The 20,539-nt window shown below is 41.0% G+C and overlaps 1 protein-coding gene and 1 pseudogene across 4 annotated transcripts in view; one reads left to right on the top strand and one right to left on the bottom strand.

Annotated features, from left to right (window-relative positions):
* The window catches only part of Tpk1 (thiamine pyrophosphokinase), a 328,217-nt gene that overhangs the window by 289,029 nt on the left and 18,649 nt on the right, over positions 1 to 20,539 (top strand). The window lies entirely within an intron of this gene.
* On the bottom strand, positions 3,015 to 5,035 carry Gm15550 (predicted gene 15550; annotated as a pseudogene).

The raw sequence follows: 20,539 nt of genomic DNA, 5'->3' as shown, positions 1-20,539 counted from the left end.
TGCCCAATACTCTCTACTGACCTAAGCAAAAGCTGCTCACTGTTTGAGAAGCAGCTTGTATCAGCCTCTCTGTGCAGTTCTAGTGTAGTGGACTATGAGGCAATTACTTCTGTACAATTCATTTGGCATACATACTAACTTCTAAAATCTTCTATTTATATTGAATCATCATTTACTTAGTTAAGCTCCTCGTGAACTTAAGTATGCCTCACCTTTCACATCTCTTACATCTTGAAGTTGTTCTTTATAGATAGAATTCATCACGCTTTACAAGTAGGATAAAGAATCCAGCCAAGAATACCTGACTAAAGATAGTTTTTATAATCAACCTTAAGTTATTTTTCCTGAAGTAAAGAAATTAGTTTTCATAATAAATATTGCTTGTAGCTACAGTCCTGAGTAGCTTAAGAATCAGAGAACTCATTGATCACTAACTGGCAAATCACTGGTTGCTTTATTGTATACATGTGGTTTCCTTTGGTTTCTGCTACAGTGTAAACACTATGAGCAAAAGCAAGTTAGAGAAGAGAACGCTTTCTGTCTTATGGTTCCAGAGGGTCAAAACTCCTAGTGTTGTAGAAGGCCTGGCAGCAGGTGGCAGGAGCAGGGCACTTGCTCATCACACTTTTTTCTCCACACACTGGAAGCAAGAGAGAGCAAGCAGGAAATGGGGTGAGGCCATAAACCTGCCCTACTCCAGTAGCATCCTTCCTCCACCCACACTGCACATCCTAAAAGATCCATAGCCTCCTCAAACAGCATCACATATTAGCATCTTTAATAAAGATACTTTGAATTTACATTCAAGTACTAAACTTGTCTCAGGCATGATTAAAATAAAACATATTTTCATTATTAACTTCATATAGATGTAATCTATATACAGAAAATTGACCCATACAAGTAATTTGGGTGTGTTTCATACTGGAATGGAAATTACTACTGAGAAGATAAAATGCCAAAATTTTGTTTTAAAAGAAACCAAAGCACAAAACAATTAGACCTAGAGGAAATATCTTGACAAATACAGACTGCACCACTGAAAATACCTCCTGGAATGGGGCATTTTAACTAAGGACTGAAAAATGAGCATGCTAGCTGACTGGCTGGAACATCCCCCGGGACACACTGCACTGGAACGCATACCTGCAAATGCATAGGTTGTGCAAGTTTGCCTCTAGATGCAGGAATACAAAGGGGTCAGAAACCATACAAGGGAGGTTTATGGCCTAAGCAATAAATTTCCACACTGAAGAAATCATCTGAAGGAGAGACTGAGGCAAGTGAAGGGAGATGTCATTGGGGATGTAATAGACAGTCTCCATAAGAGCCTCCTGTCCTTCTAGTACTCACTAAAAACAGCTTTCTGGGCCAGTTAGACTGTAAACCCTTACCTGGATAATCAGAGACAACCCTTGAGAGGAAGATCTTACTGGCCTAAAGTGTGGGACTCAGAGCCTGGGTATATTTCGGCCACTAGTGGAAAAGATGCTGGTGAAGGTCACAAATGCACTAAAATAAAAAAGTTTCACAGTATTTGTGCCACTGAACAGAAGAATTTGATTTCGCTTGATAGCTTAAGTCATTAATATTCATAATGAATAGGAAAAATATAGTATTTCATATTTCAAAATAATGAAGATAGATTTATCAGGACTCCAGGAAGCCCTGAGGCAGCCATTGGATAAATAGTATATTATTAGAAATGGGACTTCCTCAGAAAGACAGTGTTTTGGCATATATTTTATTATTATAAAAGTTTTCTCTACTTTCTGTACCTTATGTTATAATCAAACCATAGCTATACAGTTATTTCAACAATAACATCATTGTTTTGTAGTAGCAATAATTACCCCAATAATGATTTATATATTTATGTAGCCTTATTTATATTTTCAAAAGCACATAGAATCATCACTGCTTTCCTGGTGAAAAAGTGCTAAGAGTACTATGTCTATCTTGAAGAGTAAAGGCTGGGTGTGAGGAATTGGAAAGGAACTCTCAGCTCCTTGGCAATATGTATGTAATCAATCTGGACTGAATTGTGAAAAGAACACTCTTTTCTTCATTATGAATCTCTCTCTACAAAACATCATTTTCTAAATACACTGGAATGAATATTTTTATAATAAATGTAAAATTAACATTTGAGTGTTTCATGCCAACCTCACAAAACAAAAAGTTGAAGCCCTGCTTCCACATTTGTTTGTTTGTTTGTTTGTTTGTTTGTTTTGATTACTTGTCCCTGGGGATATTTATATGGCATTATTTCATTTTAGTTGACATTTTTTTGGCTATTTTCACATGCTCCTAAATACTTACTTTCACTGATCCCTATGCATTTAGCTATTTGTGTAGTATTATCTGCCATGTTTATCTGTTCCCTTGATAATTTGTAAAATAAACCAAGTAACTCTGGAAAATTAACCACTTATGCTTTTTGTTGAGATAATTCATCTTATCTCTTTTTTTTTTAACTCTTTTCAAATTTATTGAGAGGATTGGAAAGAAGGCAAAACTAACATAAGGCTAGCTGATCAAAATTACAGCTGACCACAGGAATCCTCTGTGTGAACAGTCAGGCTTACAAACACGGGGACACAGATCCAGTTATGTCCTGTCTGGTACAGGGAGACACTGACACTGCCCCCTCAAGCCCCCCCCCCCCCACTTCCCACACAGGGTCTGTATCTGCTTACTTTGGGTGACACTGCTTCCATTTGTAGGTTTGTACCAAACAGGTATACTAAGTAGCTAACAGAGTTTTTAAGCAGTTCTGGAGAAAGGAAGAGCAGTGGCAGCATTATCTAGATCCTGCTAAGGATCCAGTTCCCAGGGGATAATTGGCTGTTTATCTAGGAGGCAAACAACCAAGCTTCTGAGAGGCACTAAGAAAGGAGCCCTGGGGAGAGCAGTCCACAGGGGGAACATGTTATCATGAGACAGCTTGGCTTTTCCTGGTTACCTGCACTTAGGTGTCTCACAAGAACTTTTCATGAAAGCTGGCTCCAGGAGGGAGGGATGCCTTCAGGTTTTGTAGAAACAAGCCTCACACATGGTGTCTTAGGCTAGAAAGCTATACCTTTCAAATAAGTAAGATCCAACTACTTATAAACCCAAATATTAAGATACAAATGACAATTTTTAAAAAGAGGTACTTTCAAGATTCCACACATGATTATCTAGGACCATGAAACAATGTCAGCTAAGGTCAGTGGTGGAAGAACTGGAGATCCATATGAGCCAAGATGATTCCTAGTTCGTTGCATGCCTCGATCATAACCTTGTCAGCAGTAGATACAGATGGAGACGACAATGTAGGCCACACCATTACTTTTAGCTTGGTCTACATTATCCCTGAAAGGAAAGAACGCATCAGAGCTGACACTACCTACCTCTCAGCTTGTTGACCCCTTCCTTCTTCTCTGCCTCTGTGATTAAAACATTTCACCAGGTCTTCATCCTCACCAATGGTGCTGGTTACATACTCATCAATGGAATTGGAGATTTCTGCTATCTTCACCCCAGCTTTAAACTTCATGGAAAGCACTTGTGGGTGGTATCAAACCCACCAAGAGTTACCCTTATCATCTGCAAGGCATGTGCACTGTATCCAAGGCTGTTGTCCTACTCCGATGCCAATAACCTGCCTGTCCTTGGCATAACACACCAAATTAGACTGAGTATACTTGACAGCTAATGTGGCGACAATGAGGTCTCTGAGAGCAGACTCCAGCAGATCTTTATTCTTGGTGATAATATTGCTAAATAACGACATGTCAATGACACCATTATTTCTCTTCTGGCTTAAACGAAGACCAAAGAGTGTTCGAACTTCATTTTCATCTGGTTTGTATGACTGATCCATTTGAAGAACAAAGTAGTTTACAGTTTCTTTTTAAAAAGTATTTTCAAGTCTTCTTCATATCCCAGGGCAACAATACCATCTGACACTTCTCTGGAGATAATTTTTGCAATTTGGACATCACTAATGTCAGATAATGCAACAAAATAACCAAATGAAGACATCCTCTCTGCTCCTCTTGCTCTTGAATATGCAATGGCCAGGAGCATAAAAGTCGGATAGAGGTCATAGACCATGCAAACTCTGGCCTTGTCCTCACTGAGTGGAACCCCAACAGCAACACCTGCTGGGCTGACAAGCTTGAAAGAAGCCCCAGCTGGAATGTCTACTGCTCCTCTCAGTTCTGTCACCAGCTGCCAGGCCTTCAAAGTATCACACAAGTTTATGAATCCCGGGGCTCCATTGAGAGCTGTGATGGGTAGCTTGGGCTTCAGTGTATACAGCTGGGAAGGAGTCTGATGGTGGCTCATCCCATACCTCAGGGACATCTGAGAAATTCCTTTACTGTACTGTTTCTAGGAGTAATCTGAATTTGCTTCATCATATTGAGCGGTATGGGAGAATGCGTTCAACACCACATGGCGCCTGGTCTCCAGGGAAGTGTCCTTACTATCAGAGCCCTGCATCTCTGCAGCCACTGCCACATAATCCTCTGGTTCACAGATGACTGTCACTCGAGCATGGTTTTTGGCTACAGCTCTCAGTAAGGTCATGCCACCAATATCAGTTTGCTCAATAGCTGTCTCAACAGTTACATCTGGAGAAGCTACAGTCTTCACAAAGGGATACAGGTTACAGACAACAACTCTTAGAAGGTTATCAAGCCTGGCCATGTCAGCAGTATCTTCAGGAATATTGAATGCCAAGATTCCAGCACGGATGGCAAGATGCAAGGTTTTCACACACACCCCTAACATTTTCAGGAACCCCGTTAGCTCAGACACATCTCTGACTGACAGGCCAGCATCCCTGATAGCTTTTGCTGTGCCCCCAGAAGTAACCAGACTCAAGCCAAGAGATTCAAGGTTTCTGGCAAATTCCACAAGGCCAGTTTTGTCAGACACACTGAACAGGGCAAGCTGAGAGGGAGCCATGGGTCTTGAGCCTGGTCGCAGAATCAGGAGATGGACAGGCCATGTGTGTAGGCAGGCTGAACCCAAGGTTCAAGAACCTCATTTTCAGTAGAAGGCTCAGAGAAATGTGGGAAGACAAAACTCCTTAGGTAGATTTAAAAAAAAAAAAAAAGTCAGTAGTTCTTTTGTAGAACCTTAACAAAGATATTTTAAAAACCAACAATCCTCACACCATGTCCGACACATCAGTATACATATACTCATGTAGACTGAACTGACTCCCTCTTACATGCCTTTTACACCCCACTCCAATGCCTATAGATCTCAAGGATGCCAGTGACGTATTTCTTTTTGAGTCTGATTTATGAACTCTTCCTTGTCTGGCCAGGTGCCGGCTGTATTCCACAATTCATAATCTGTCACCAGAAGTAATGGCCCATTTCCAAAGGTGAAGCGTGACAGTTCTTTCAGCATGGATCAGGTAAACAGATTGTGTGGCTGCTAGGTGATCTGTCAGAAGAGGGCTGAAGAGCACATTAACCTTTTGGTACACCCCCGTTTTCCTTGTGCTTCTTTTCCTTTATGCTCACCATTTTTCTTCATAAGAGGCAGACCTGATGAATAGGGAAACATCCAATCACAAGTGAGCAGGCTGCTCAGAGTCCATTCTCATGCCTCGCTGTACAAGATGCCTTCAGAAAGTCATTGGATGGAGGAAAGAATCTGGTTCTGTTTTGTCTTCTGGTTCCTCACTGTCCCAAGCTTATTTGTGACACTGGATGGTGATGAGTTTCTTGGCTTCCATGGCCTGTTTGGTCCTTCATTTTTAATACACCACTATACACAGGCTAGCCATTCAATTGGTTGAAGGATTTAGGTACCTGTCCTCATGAATTTTGCGTCTGTGTACTACTTGTGTGATATTTCTATCTTGGAAAGTAAGCACAGTGCTTAGGATGGGTACCGGTCAATCCAACCACTAAGCAGGAATATACGACTGTGGGTGATCTTGAATTGGTATATGATTAGAGTGGGCACACAAAAGTGGTAAGGCACCACATCCCTGCAGTTCATTCAGTTTAGTAACCATGGAAGTCTCAAGAGTTGATCCAACCTCACCAAAGTGAACTGTTTATATCTACACCAGTGAGTGAGAGTATATACACATACCTCGCATGCATGCACGTACTGTCCATGTTTTCCAACTATATCAGCATGGAAGACAAGTTTCAGAGTTTTAATAAATAAAGAAGAGAATAAAATGTAAAGAGAACAGAGACATAGCATTAGTGGCAAGAACACGGTAAGCAGGGAAGCCAAAGTGAGATGACCTAAGAGCTAAAAAGGTATACTAGTCATTGAAGGGGGTCAGCGTGTTTTCTCACCTGTTCCTAATAGTGGATCTGGGTTGTTTGAAGAAGGAAAGGGAGGAGAAAGTCTTCAAGGAGACCAGTGGTGGAAAATGGAGGGGTTAATTCATGGGGCAAAGCCTCTCACAGTAGTTCTCACATTGTAATGTGTCTTGTTAAAAAGCCGGTTCTGGTGTAGGAGGTAGGGTGAGACTTGGGACCCTGCCTTCCTAGCAGAATCCCTCTGATGCTAAAGCTGCTTATCCACTGACATACTGTGGGGAGCGGGGCCCAGAGTGAGAGGAAAGGAGAGCCCTGACACAGGATTACCTGCTATGTCATCTTACAGTGTCTGGGAGAAAGGTTAAAAGATAGAAATTTGTGAAGGGCTGTAAAGGGCAGAAAGCCCCTAGTATTTTATCCTCTTGTACCAGTTCTAGATAGAAAAGAAGAATGTCCTGAGGATGGAGAACAGATATTATGAAGATATTCTAACCTCAAACAGAAAATAATCTCCTGGTTGTTCCTGTCCTTTTGTGCATCATTTGCTTTGGAAGTCCCAGCCCTGCCTGACAGTTTAGCATTCTGCAACTCCAAATGTGGCCTTTTTCACTAACAATCTGATAAAAATTGCAATGCAGTGTTTTTTGGGCAATCAACACTGAGTAATAACGTTGATTTAGTGAAATGTCCTGAATTCTAGACTTGGACCCACTATTGGCTCCTAGGTAATAATAAATCAGTTAGACTTTCTCTGCTTCCTTTTCCTTGTTTATGACAGTGATAATTTTCTTTTCACTTCCTGTAGTTGCTACAAGAAGAAGGTGTACTGCAGCAAATATGATTTAGAGGCTTCTACCCCACCTTTGATCATTTAGTTCCCAAATAAAAGACACAAAACCATAGGTTAAAATTGGGTCCTACATCCAGCCAAGACCTTGGGTCTCTTGGGAAGTTTGACTGTGCACCCCTGCCACCACCAGGCGGGCATCAGACTATGAGAAGCTTCAGGATACCGGTCTGGGGGTGGGGAAGTGCAGTCTGAGGTCCTAGAGGACCTGCCAGAATTGGCTCGTGAGTCCTGGCCCACACAGAGTCCAAGAGGAGGCCAAGACTGGAAGGTTCTCAGGCTCTGGGACACTCCAGATGCCAATGGATGTCGCGGAAGAGCTGAGAACAGAGGGGAGACCTGCAGTCCAGCTCTGGCCCAGAGTAGAAGGGAAAAGGGCAGGAGGAAAGATCTCCAGCTGGGTCCTGTGGAGAGGAGAGTCCTTGTCTTGCTAGGGCCACAGCTTGAGTTAGTGGAAGTCATGTCTGAGAATGCAGGAAGGCCTCCTGCAAGAGGATAGACGACACATGGCTTGCATAGCTCGTTAGAGGGAGTCCTGCTCCACTGCTCCAGCAGGGACGGATCCCAAAGAGAAGAGACAGCCCATGGTTTTAAGGCATTTATTGTCATGGCATAGAGGTAGAGAAAGGCAGAGAGGGGGAGAGAATAGAGAAATAGAGACTGGCCATGGCCAGAGATGGGGGAAGGGCATGCAGAGAGGGGGAGCAAGGGAGCAAGAGGCAAGAGTAAGAGGGTAGGAGCAAGAGAGGAAGGTGGGGGTAAACAGCCCCTTTTATAGTGGGCCAGGTTTACCTGACTGTTGCCAGGTAACAGTGGGGGTGGAGTCCAGACAAAATACCAGGGACTTGGGGGTTGTGGGAAGGCTGTGGCTGAGACAGGAGCCAGGGGCTCATGGGGCGTGGCCGAACACCTACCATTCATTGCAGGCAGAAGTCACCTATCAGATCTCCAGGGTTCAAAGCCTGCTCTAGACCGAGAACCAGGCTGGCTGGACAATGCTCACTGCCCCACACAAAACCTTTATATTTATAATAAGCATTAAAGCATTAGAGTTTGGCAGATATCAACCCTCTATGCTATTTTCTCTACTTCTCTGTCAAAAATCCCAAGCTATCACTTGCAGTGTTCTCCCTGGGTCACTCCTACTCCAACTGGCCTATCCTCTCATGGCCATGTGCTCACAATCCACCTACCTGACACCACCTCTGACTCTGCTCCCTCCTGTGGTCTCTGCCTCAGACCCCAGCAAAGGAACTGAAGCCCCACCTACCTCTTTTTCAACCAGCACCTATAGCTTTATCAACCAATCAAGAAGAACTTGGTAGGCAAGCATTATACAACAAAAGCTGGTATAGGCGGGGAACTGCTCCTCTTGGAACAACCAGATCTTGAGGTGTAGAATTTAGCATTTGAATATAAGCTGTTATAATAGTAGAGGAAAATAACTCATGATGTGGGCATTATGAATAGCAGTATTAAAACTGGCTTTCTAAATATAAGATTGGTGGGCAGGTAATTTCAGTGAGGGTAGCTAATTGCAGTCAGGCGAGCTTGGTCTTTAACATTAAGGAGATCAGAGCCCAGGCTTCAACTGATTTACTTTATTAGAAACTTCCACTGGAATTCAACTGTATCCCTCACATTAGATTTTTGTGAGTAGATAAAAAAAAAAATGTGATAGCATATCTCAACTACAATGCAAATCGATACTAGTTTTAAATGAGAAAAATAGTGCTTATAATGTCCAAAGTAGCTTAAAGAAATGTGTGTGTGTGTGTGTGAGAGAGAGAGAGAGAGAGAGAGAGAGAGATAGAGAGAGAGACAGAGAGAGAGAGAGACAGAGAGAGAGAGACAGAGAGAGAGAGAGAGACAGAGAGAGAGAGAGAGTGCTTTACCAAGCTATAAGAGTTTTGGAAACATTTTAAATGCATGCATTTTCAATCAATTTGTTGCTCTGATGTAACAAATTATAATAACTATTACATACAACTAGTTCTAAGAGTATTCTCCCCACCTAGTATGTTAGACGCTACCAGAAAGATAGAGACAGTGAATTCAGATAGGTCTTTTCTTTGACGTAAAGGAAAGTAAAATGGTACATAGGCTGGCTTGCTTACTCTAAGTGTCCTAGCCTCTTCCTGTTTCCTTGCAAAAGTGATTGATTGACACATTTGACAGAGGAGGTAAGATCTCTAATCTAAGGTAAAGAGAATAGCACAGGGATACTCCTGCTGATATACATGAAATCTGAATTTTTCTCTCTCTTTGTGCACCAAGGTGTCTTTTTTGTTCTGAAAGATCTGTATTGTATAACCTAAGATTACTATTAAAGAAGGCAGGAAGCAATTTAAGAAGTGCCCTATCTCCCTGTGACAAACGCTTTGCAGCAAAGCCAAAAATTTATGTTGATAAATTGCAACTGTCAGAGCATCCACTGCACTTCATGCACTGTCACTAACTTTGCGTTTCTCACTTATGCATGTTCATGTGTGAACTTCTATTTGAAGAAAGAAAGTACCAAGTATTTGGAGATATTCCCTAAATTGCCACAGCTTAGCCTGGGTAACATTAAACAAAGTCAAGGATGATAAGATCGTAGTTCCTATTATACATCCTTAATTCCTTCCATAGCCTATTGTAGCTCTTTTTCTCTTTTGCTTTTATAGGCAGGTTCTCACTGTGCAGCCCCGGCTGTACTCAAACTTAGCATCTTCCTGCCTCATCCTCCTGAATGTTAGTATTACAGCTATGTGTTTCTGTACCAAACCATCTATATCAATCTTCGGTGGGACAACATGTTAGAGAAATACACCATTATTTGACTGAACCAAGTCTCAAAAGATGCAACAAAAATTAAAAGGGTTTTCAAAGCATAAAAACATACATATTAGCAAAAGTGTGCAAAAGTGTTGTGAACACATGGTCATAACACTCAGAACTACAACATACAGAACACTACAGTAGAATAGACACACATTCACAAAGCCTGAGTCATATTGGATAGTATCATGGCTAGAATGTAATAGGTAAAACTATGTTCACACCCTACAAACATTGATTCTAACCCCTAGGGTTCCTGCTTTATGTCTCATCTTTTGCCACAAAGAATTTAGTTTCAAAACTCAGTGATTTACCCAAAGATAAAGGCACTTTGTTAGGTATGCAAAATATAAAAAGACAAAGGACTCCAAGCATACTATATCATAAGTACAATATTTCACAAAGGAACTGGTAAAACTAGAAGAAAAAGAATAGAGGATTTTAAAATAATCTGTTAAAAAAAAATGTGTATAGTAAGTCTTACCTGGCAGTAGTTACTTGAAATAACAGCAGAGTGGCTGAATAGATTCAAAACAAAATGCAACATTTCTTAGCTCTAAAGACATATAGATTGAGACATATAGATAAGGTGATGACAAATGTAATGTCACACGTGCAGTGGAAAGGAGAACATTAAAAAGGAGACAATAGATTTAAGCAAACACTAGACCTGATGAACCTAAGAGACGTGTGGGTCATACCATCCATCAAAGTAGAGCACACGTTGCTCTGAAACACATAAAGAGCATTCTATAATAAATATCTTGTTAGACCACCCCAAACCTTACACAGGGGTTCTAATAGTTCAGGGTCAGTAAACTAAGGTTAGTAGAGAAAGGAAATAATGCTGACTAGAACATCTGGATGGATGTGGTGCTTAGGATGAGAAATGCCCCTTTTTGGCTCATGAGTTTAAGCACTTGGTTCCCAGTTGGTGGTGCTGTTTGAGAAGGTGAGGAACTTTTAGCATGGGGCCTTTGCTGGAGGAAGTACATCACGAAGGGTTGACTTTGAGAGTTAATAGTCTCATCCCACTACCAAATCTCTTCTTCCTATGTGTGGTCCAGATGTGATAACTCAACTTTCTACTCTGGTTATCATCTCCTGTCATAAGCTCCCTTTGTAACTGGAAGCCAAAGTAAACTTTTCTTGTAAGCTGCTTTTGGTCATGGTATTTGAACACAGCTGCAGAATAGTAAATAAGACCATAGAACTGACAGAGTTGGGGTCTAGAAGACTGTGCAATGGTGATTGGCCCCACTGAGGAAGAGGAGTGCACAAAGGGAAAACACTGATCAAAGGCTACAGAGTTGAGTTTGGACTGGACAGGACAGCACCTTGATACATTCACACAGAATAGTGCTTATAACAATTAATAATGCTGTACATTTCAAAATTGCTGAGTGCTTTAAATATCTTCACAAGAAAGTGTGTGAGGTGGTAGATTTGCTGTTAGCTTGGATTATTCTACAGTGTAAATATGTATCTAAGTATCACATTGTAGGTACCTCATAAATATCAAAGGTGCTAAATTGGTGGTATAAAACATCCCCTGTAGAGTTGCAGCTGAGGAAAGATTTGGCTTTCTGAAACTGGATCTGTTTCCATAACACCTGGTGTGTGGCTGCTCTGCCAATCAACTCACTGTGTTAGGCATCCACCTTGGCTGTGCTCCTGGTATCTCTCTTGGACTGGAGATAGCACATTCTTCTCACAGCAGTGTAGTCCTAGACGGGAAGAAAATGGGGCTACACTGTGGCTTATAAAATGCTGGTTGGTTAGTTGGTTGGTTGGTTGGTGGTATACTTGCTTTATTTTGCAAAAATATTCTTAATATTCCGAATGAGGGTGTTAATCTCTAGAGAGAGTCAATGTTAGTTCTGAGTTCCCTCAGGACAATTGATAGAAATACAAATCCTTCACAGTCCTGATTCCTGAGTCCCCCAGGAAACATGCTTTTCCTAGATAGTTGTTGGCACAGTTCCAAGACCCTGTCTCTATCAGGGGTAGCCCACTCTTTTCTTAGTTGACCATAAATAAAGATCTCCATTGCATTGTGAGAAATGGCTAGCCTATACACATGGCCTTTGTTTTCTTCTCTGTCATGGCTCTAAAGCATTATAATTGACAGAGAAAGTGATAACATCTTTCTGTGAAATAGAAATTAGAGAAGCAATAGCATTGGAGTCATGTCAGACATCTTACCAATGCCAGCACTCTAAGAAAAGTTACTCACTGAGATTTTTTTTCTCTTACCACCACCAAAAAAATAATGAAGGAAAGATTTCCAAATTGGTGTCTAGTGTAAACACTGAGTAACACCAGTAACTTAATTTTAGTGTGTATAAGGTATCTTTCCATAGAGTTACAACATGTCAGGACATTGCTAGAGTGTCCATGTAGATTACAACTCTATTTTTTTCCTCTAGGTCAGATGTGCTAGAGAGACAGCAGTAGAATTTGCTGCTTTCCTGAGTGTCAGACTAATAAAATACCATTTATCTAATCAAGATGTCTAGAGCAATCTAGATAGATGGAAAGGGCATCTTAAAAATATATAACAATATAAATAACTCATAATAGCATGTTTGGAATATACTTATGCAATGGCTTATGTGAGCATTACTTTTTACCTTTTAAGCTGCCTAGAGGTAGAAGGGGAACAGCTCAGGATTTTTTTCTCCATCCTAGAATCATGAAGGACAAGGATATTAGGCATGAAATTAATAAAGTAAAAAGATCCCAATTCCCACATACTTCACTAATCCAAAGACAACTGTTGCTTATTGACAGTTAATGTTGTTTATTTTGACCTTGTGGTTGGTTAGTAGATAGATAGATAGATAGATAGATAGATAGATAGATAGATAGATAGATAGATAGATAGGTCAGACAAACTGACATGGTTCTGAAATTGGAAAAGATGTGCCTATATTCATCACCATCTACTTGAAGATTATGTGAGGTTTGGGGCTTTTCTGTCGTGTTACTTTATGTAGTGTTTTTTTTTAAGGACGGCTTTTATATACATTCAGCTTTACTGGAGTCTAACTCACATACCATAAAACCCACCTTGTATAGTGGGGTGGCTTATTACTATTCCTTGATGATCATTTTGAGTTTTTCTTTCTTTTCTTTCATTTTGCTCTGGTAATATTTATTATGTACAGATAACATGAACAAAGTAGAATGAGATTGCCCAGGGACAAAATCTCAGATCACTCGAGGCTATCTCAAAGATCTGCTGACAGATACCCACTGGGAAAATATTCAACACCTCCCTTCATCTGCAGTATGATACACAGGTCACCAAGCTAAACCACAGAGTAAAGCTCTCCTCTTTGAAAAGGAAACCTTCACTCCTGAGCATGATTAGTTGGACATTCTTTTCAATAACTAGCTCAGCAAAGGACTGCGGTAGTGCCTGTGCCTAGAGCTATTTCCTTGCTTTGTAGCATGCATTATACTACTTTCCCCTTTAGAAACTGGAAGGCAGGCAGGGCTCAAGTCACAGATATCAAAGCCTGTTCTCCAGGCAGAAGTAACTGTGCCTTCTGTGCTTCACACAGAGCTGGCAAGTCCTTGTGATTATTAAAGTCACAGTTTCTATCGATGTGAACTTCCTAAACTGCGACCCTTCATTAAGGCAGTGTGAACTACTGTCCTATCTGATGACCCTTCGATTAAGGAAAGAAGGTTATTCTAATTACTAAGCAAGTTTTAATAGTAATTTTTGACTCAACAGTGGCTGTTTTCCTATGGGCCTAACAATATTTAAGTGGAATGGCAAGGAGACTCTCTTGTTCCTAATGTAGTTGATATTTCTTAGGTGCTCTGATATCTCACTCTGGTTCTCTTGCATGGCTCAGTCTGAATTTGAGGTTCTCTCTCTCTCTCTGTCTCTCTCTCTGTCTCTCTCTCTGTCTCTCTCTCCCTCATCTCTCTGTGCCTCTCTCTGTCTCTCTCTCTCTGTGTCTCTCTCTGTCTCTCTCTCTCTCTTCACCCCCCCCCCCATTTGTGCTAATACCTACTGTTTTCCCAGCTATCTCTGTCCTCTCTCTGACATAAATCACTTCCATGAGAAGAAAACAATGCAGTAATCTGAGTTCTTATTTTCTCTTTGTTTTGTTCAACTCTGATTATACTTTACTTTCCCAAAGCAGCAGATTTCAAAGTTAAATGCCAGGAATTTCAATATTTATACACATAAATAATGGGAAACAGAAGACTCAACAGCTCTGCCCCTCAGTTCATACCACAAACTAATATTGTCCAGCTGTGATAACGGTAAATGATAGAGACTACCAGATAACACTGTAAGTCTTTCTTTTTAAATAGATGGGTGACTTTGGTGGAAAAGAGAGACTGGCTCTTCTTATTCCTCACTGAATTCAGTGTAAACAGGTAAAATCTTGGGAGGCCTCAAATACTGACTCATTTTTAAGGACCTACATGTTTTAAAAGCACACCACGTCTCCCAACAGAAGTCATTATTTGAGTATTTTTATTATCTTATTCATTAGGTTTACTCCATGTGTCAGGCACTGCTTTAGAAGACAGAAAATAGTGATGCCCAGTATACAATGGGCAGTTCTTCATGTTTCTGGATTCATGCTAAGGATGGACAGTCAGGGTATTTTGCTATAGGATACTGGTGCTGTCTCAGAGAGAGGAGGAAGAACAGGTGTGTGTTTTGCAGGGCATGACTAACCCTCTGTGAATCTAGGGTTGCAAGACAGGAATGATTGTGCATCACACTCTCACGAGCTGGCAGCGACAGTCATTCTAGTAAAGCTACAAGCCAGTGCTTAGCTCGGGCATCTCTGAGACTAAGAAACCCAGAAGTATCAGATTCTCCTACATGCTCACTCACAATTTTGGACACTAAGAATACATGTTATATTGGGGAAACAAAGCTCTTGGTGATCGAGTCGAGTCGAGTCGAGTAGTAATACAATGCTTGGGCCTGACAGGAGGGACTCGGCAGAGGCCTGGGCAGAGAGCATGAAGTGAGAATGCTTAAGGGATGAGAGCTTCGACAACCTCTAACCACTCAGAAAGGTGAGATGAACAGACCTGAAGATACAGCAAGGAGTAGCCAGTAGCCATAGTCACAAGAAGACTGGGACACAGGCATGCAGAGCACTGGAGACAAGAGGTATCTACTTTGATGTTGCAGCAAAGGACACATCAGGCATGCAGAAGCACGGGGGCGTATTGTAGGTTTTGAAATAGGCACAACCAGGAGCTTAAAAATACACAATCAGAGTGTTTGAAGTGTAGTACTTTCCCCTTTTCTCGTTTACTTCTCCTATGGAGATATATAAAGATCACTACCGCCAACCACAAAAGTGTCAGAAGCCATATTCAGCATCACTTTGGCAGACTCAAGGGAGAAAGAGGAGTGACATAGCTTTCTAATGGAAAGCTGCTGGCAGGAAAAGACTGAGTGGGCTCTACAGGCAGGGTGCAGGCTGTGCTGGGTCCCAGGAGCACAGTGCACTTCTATTGTTGATCCTAAAATAGGAGCCAAAAATAGGGAAGCTATTCATTAATCAAGCCCTAACCATTTGAAGCTGATGCTTAGAGAAATTATTGTTTTGCTTCCTGGATTATTAATAGAAATAGTGGTCTAACTTGTAACATGTCTGACTATCAGCAGGCTAGTTTCTTAGGCTAGCTCTTTTTTCCTGTAGATTCTTACAGACGATAGTTCGTAGTCTTCCTATTATATGATGTGGACTTTGTCTGTGTACATGCTCAGAGCTCACCACCTTGTTCTGATTGACATGTGAAGTGATTTTACATTCAGAGTCCAGGGTTGCTTTAGTCAAAAGAATGTGGAACCTGGGATACAGAAGGGACTCAACAGTCACTAATAATGCCACAAAGATAGGGAATTTCTAGAAATAATGTAAAAAATTAAAATTAAGTTGAACATGTCTAAATTTTCATAGAAGGCAGTGAGAGATGAGTAGACCTAAAAATATAATAAAGAGATACCAACAATCAAAGTCACAAGAAGACTGGGACAACAGACATCCAGAGCACTGGAGAGAAGAGATATACTATATGTAATGCATACATCACAACAATGAACAGTCTAGTTCATTGGTGGTATATGTGTGAGGCCATGGATTCCCACCAGAGTCCTGAAGGAGACGGTATCTACACTATTATTCTGACCCTTAGAAGAGACAAACTCCAGCTATGAAGGTGGAGCTTCAAGGCAATCTCTCTTTCAGACCTGTGACTAAAGGAGAGAAAAACTTGAAAACTCACCCTACTTAGTTTTTATATCTGCATAGTTTTAGCACAGGCCAGATGCACTGTGAAGTTAGTGGTCTGCCAGATCAGTAGATTCTAAAAGTTATTATCTAAGCCTTCACAGCTATTCAGGACTAGAATTTTTTTCACGTTCCTTCACAGCTACTCAGCACTAGAATTCTTTTCACGTTCTTTTTTAAATTATCACTGATTAGCTCCATTTGACAGCTCCGCACATGTATGCAGTGGACACAGTGTTCTCTTGGTTTCACTGATCTCGAAGTCACTGCCAGTCATGCTGTGAATTTCTTTTTCAGATATGGAATTGCAGAGTTCAAATATGGCATATTAAACTGAGTATTAAAATGAATTATACTACAGAACTGTCGAACCTACCTCTTATCCATACTAGTTATTTAGGCTTCATAGAGTTTAAGAATTTCACCTTATAAATGTATACTCTAGGGCATGATAAACGTTATGATTAATGGTTTGTCAGAGAGTGTGTATTTGGAGAATTGTTACTATTTCAGAAATTCCCTTGCTCCTAGCAGATAAGGGAAACAAGGGTGTCTTACCATTGATTGATCATATGGTAAACCTTCACTCTGTCTCTCTCCACATAATATATTCCTCTTTTCTTCACAGTCTGATGAGAAATTTTAATGGGGTGTTTCCACCAGTGGTAAATCCACTGAACCACGTAGAAAATGCTTTTTGCATCTAGTGAGAGAAGGCACCTTTTTGTCACCTGGGAGAGTTGTGACTTCCCCACTAATGTTATGTTAAATTGCAAGCCTGCAGAGTGTCAGGAAACTAAAGAAAGACTAAGGAAAACCCACCATGGAGATTAATTTACAAAAGAAGCCAGTTGGTGGAAAAAGACCTGAAGCTTTATGCAACAAATGTAGCATGCACAAACTGCACAAACCGGCATGCAGAGAAAGCCTTGGCTTCAACATGCAGAAAGAGCCTGGACTTTCTTTTTTCATTAATTTATTTATTTATTCACTTTACATCCTAATTGCCGCCCATTCCTTTCTCTCCTCCCCGTTCCACGCTCACAATCCCCCTCCCCCGCACTCCCTCCTCTTCTCTGATGAGAAAGGGAAGCCTTCCATGGATTGATAGCAATGTGCCCTGGGACATCAAGTTGCCCTCCATGAATACCAATCCTGAGGCACCAAGTTGCATCATGACTAAGTGCATCCTCTCCCACTGAGGCCAGACAAGGCAGTACAGCTAAAAGGAACCAAAGTCAGGCAAGAGTCAGAGACAGCTCCTTTGCCAATTGTTAGGGGATCCACATGAAGACCAAGCTGCACATCTGCTACAAATATGTAGGGGGCCTTGGTCCAGTCCATGTGTGCTCTTTGGTTGGTAGTTCAGTCTCTATGAGCCCTCATGGGCCCGGGTTAGTTGACTCCGTAGGTCTTCCTTTAGTGTCATTGATCCCTCTGGCTCCCTCAATTTCCTCCTCCGTGACTCTTTGACAAAACTCCCAGAGCTCCACCTAATGTTTGCCTTTGAGTCTCTGCATCTGTTTCTATCCATTGTATGAAACCTCTCAGAAGACAGTCAGGCTAGGCTCCTGTCTACAGGCATATATGGCAGCCATGTCTCTTTATCTCCTATGCCCTGAACATGTCATGTAAGATAACCTGGATGCAATATTAAATAAACTCTAGAAAACCCAGGACTTTTAAGCTTCAATCAGAAACTTAAGGAAATGTCAAGCTCTGAGAAAGGTATCTATGACATAGGTTAAAAGCCCTTGACCTGAGAACTTGTGGCAAATGAGTAATACAAAAGGAAAGTGGCTTGATCTGTACCCTGGCTCTCTGGGTCAACCTCCCAGATGCTTCAGAAGCAGACTAGAAAGTTGAAGTCCAACTTATTATTATAGGCACTAATCAGTCTTTACCCAGGTATTCAGTTGTTCGTTCAATAAATGTGCTAAGTGTAGTTGCTACTAAGCCCAAAGTTAATAACAGGTGAGGCAGGGATGCCAGCTCTCTTCTGTCTCAGGGGAGTGAGCAGACTAGAGAAGTGTTGGTAGATGCTAATGTGAACCAGACGGAGGAGACTTTTGAGAGTTCCCCGATGAAGTGGGATTTCTAGAACTGCCATATTATATTAATCAAGAACAGCTCTTGTGTGAATATAAAACAGGTGTTGCTTCAAAAAGCACAGCTCTCTCCTTAAAGTGAGTAAGAGTAAGAGTTTACTCTAGAGCCATTTTGAGTGACTGTGACTTAGGAACACAGATTTGGGTTACCTCAAATTCCATGTGACCACTTGGCAGCAGTTTCATGACATTTTGTTTTTACTAAGAAAAGTCATAAATCAAGGGAAATTTAAAATACATTCATCAGTTCATCAGTGAGGCAGTTACAGTGAGACAGAGGCCGCTTTTCTGTAAGCTTAAGCTGCTGTCTGATGGCATTCTTAGCTTTGGGGTTGGTAAAAGCTAGTGATCAACTAGGTCAAGAAATTCCAAAAGATCTTTATCCTTGTCACAGAATATTAGTTCACAGACAATGGCAAGAAATGACTCTTTGGAAGCTAACCTGACCTGAGATGAAGTAATCGGCCTCTACGCCTGCACCATTCCAACTCTCCATGTCACTGCTCTTTTAAGCAGACCATCTGTTCTTTTGTAATGAACATAACAAAACCCAGCACAGTATTGTGATACATTACACAATAAACTTTGCACTTAAAAAGGATGACCACACTTGTAATTTACAACCCATTGCAAGTATGCACACAGCTCTCCATTCTGTCCTTAGGGTTACTCTCATATATAATAAACCATAGGAATATCTGTGTGGACGGTGGCAGTATTTTCACAAAATATTAAAGTGTGTCAAAGAAGTAGAAGGGATAGAAATGTCATCTTAAGTGGCAATTGAATGCAGCCAATAAGAGTGTCCTTCACTCTTGTTAAGGAGAGGCAGCATGACAAGGTGTAGTGTTTTCTTTGTCTTTCTAGTTGCCATTTCTCAATGCTATAAAATAACTATGCTGAAAGAATTCAGACAGAAGTTAATTAGTGATCTTCATATTTTCCTGTTAATCCCAATGGCCTCTTACCTGGGAACTGAATATAGCCTGAATTTGTTCACTGAATTTGTAGCAAAAACAACAGAAAATAGATCCTTCTCATTCTCATCTTAGAAGCCAGCTGCATGTATCACTTACTAGCAAGACTAGCAGTTTTCCCAAGCACTTTGTCTGATGCAGCCAATGACACTGTTAAAGAACACAGCATCCTTGCCTGTGAAGTTTACCGATGTGCTTAGCTAGTGCACTAAAGTTCTGCCTGTGAGGGTCAGGAAGCTGTATCATCAAGCCTGATAGTATCTTATAAGGTTCAATGTGTTTAATACCTAACACATAAAAAGAAAATTGTTTTTCACCTTGACTTCACAGTTTTTTGAGACATGTAAAATCACGTATGTTAGCCTAGGAGTAGTGGTGTTTGCCATTAATCCTAGCACTTGGGAGGAAGAGGCAGGCAGATCTCTGTGAGTTTGATGGCAGCCTCGTCTGCAGAGCAAGTTCCAAGATAGCCAGCACTACACAGAGAAATGCTGTCTCAAAACCCTCTCCCCAATATATATGCATATATGTGTACACACACTCACCCGCGTGCACACACAAACACACAGAAACACACATTGCTTACATAAGCTATATTGACTGCTCCTAAAACCTACCACCACAGCTACATACTACAAAATCCATACAGAGCTAAGTACTATTCAAACAGTATGTCTTAATTTCTGGAAGAATTTTTAAAGCAGCTATTACTCTTTGATTCAGAAGTTTAAAATATTCAGAAGATAATGATCCATCAAAATGACAAATGTAGTAAATAAATTATTGACTCTGTTGATATGTATTTAAATACTGAACAAAATAAAAGAGAAGTAAATAAGTTATTGAATGACATAGGATCCACAACTCTCTCTGGCCATGTGCCAGCACGAGCAGGAGCTGCAGGCAAAAGGCACAGCAAGGCACAGCTGGAGCCCAGGTGTGTCTGACACCTGAATCCAAGAGTAGCATCAGTAGATCCTTATGTGGCCCCAGCTGTTTTTACATAGGCTCTTAGATGAAAAGGACTGCCTTTGTCTTGGGGACAGTTTTCCCCTGACAGAGGCATGGGTCATGAGACATCAAATGCAATACATAGAACCCCTGAGCCCCAACTCTGACAGGTGATCACAGTGCCAGCTTGGATGAAAAGATAGTATAACTCAGCTTCTATGGAATGTTTTCAATATTAAAATTGTCTTTCTTCATTTCT

This window comes from Mus musculus, chromosome 6 (genome assembly GCF_000001635.26).
Source record: "Mus musculus strain C57BL/6J chromosome 6, GRCm38.p6 C57BL/6J".
NCBI classification, from domain to species: Eukaryota; Metazoa; Chordata; class Mammalia; order Rodentia; family Muridae; genus Mus; species Mus musculus.
Note: the sequence above shows the minus strand (reverse complement) of the source record. Positions and strands in the feature narration are given on the sequence as shown.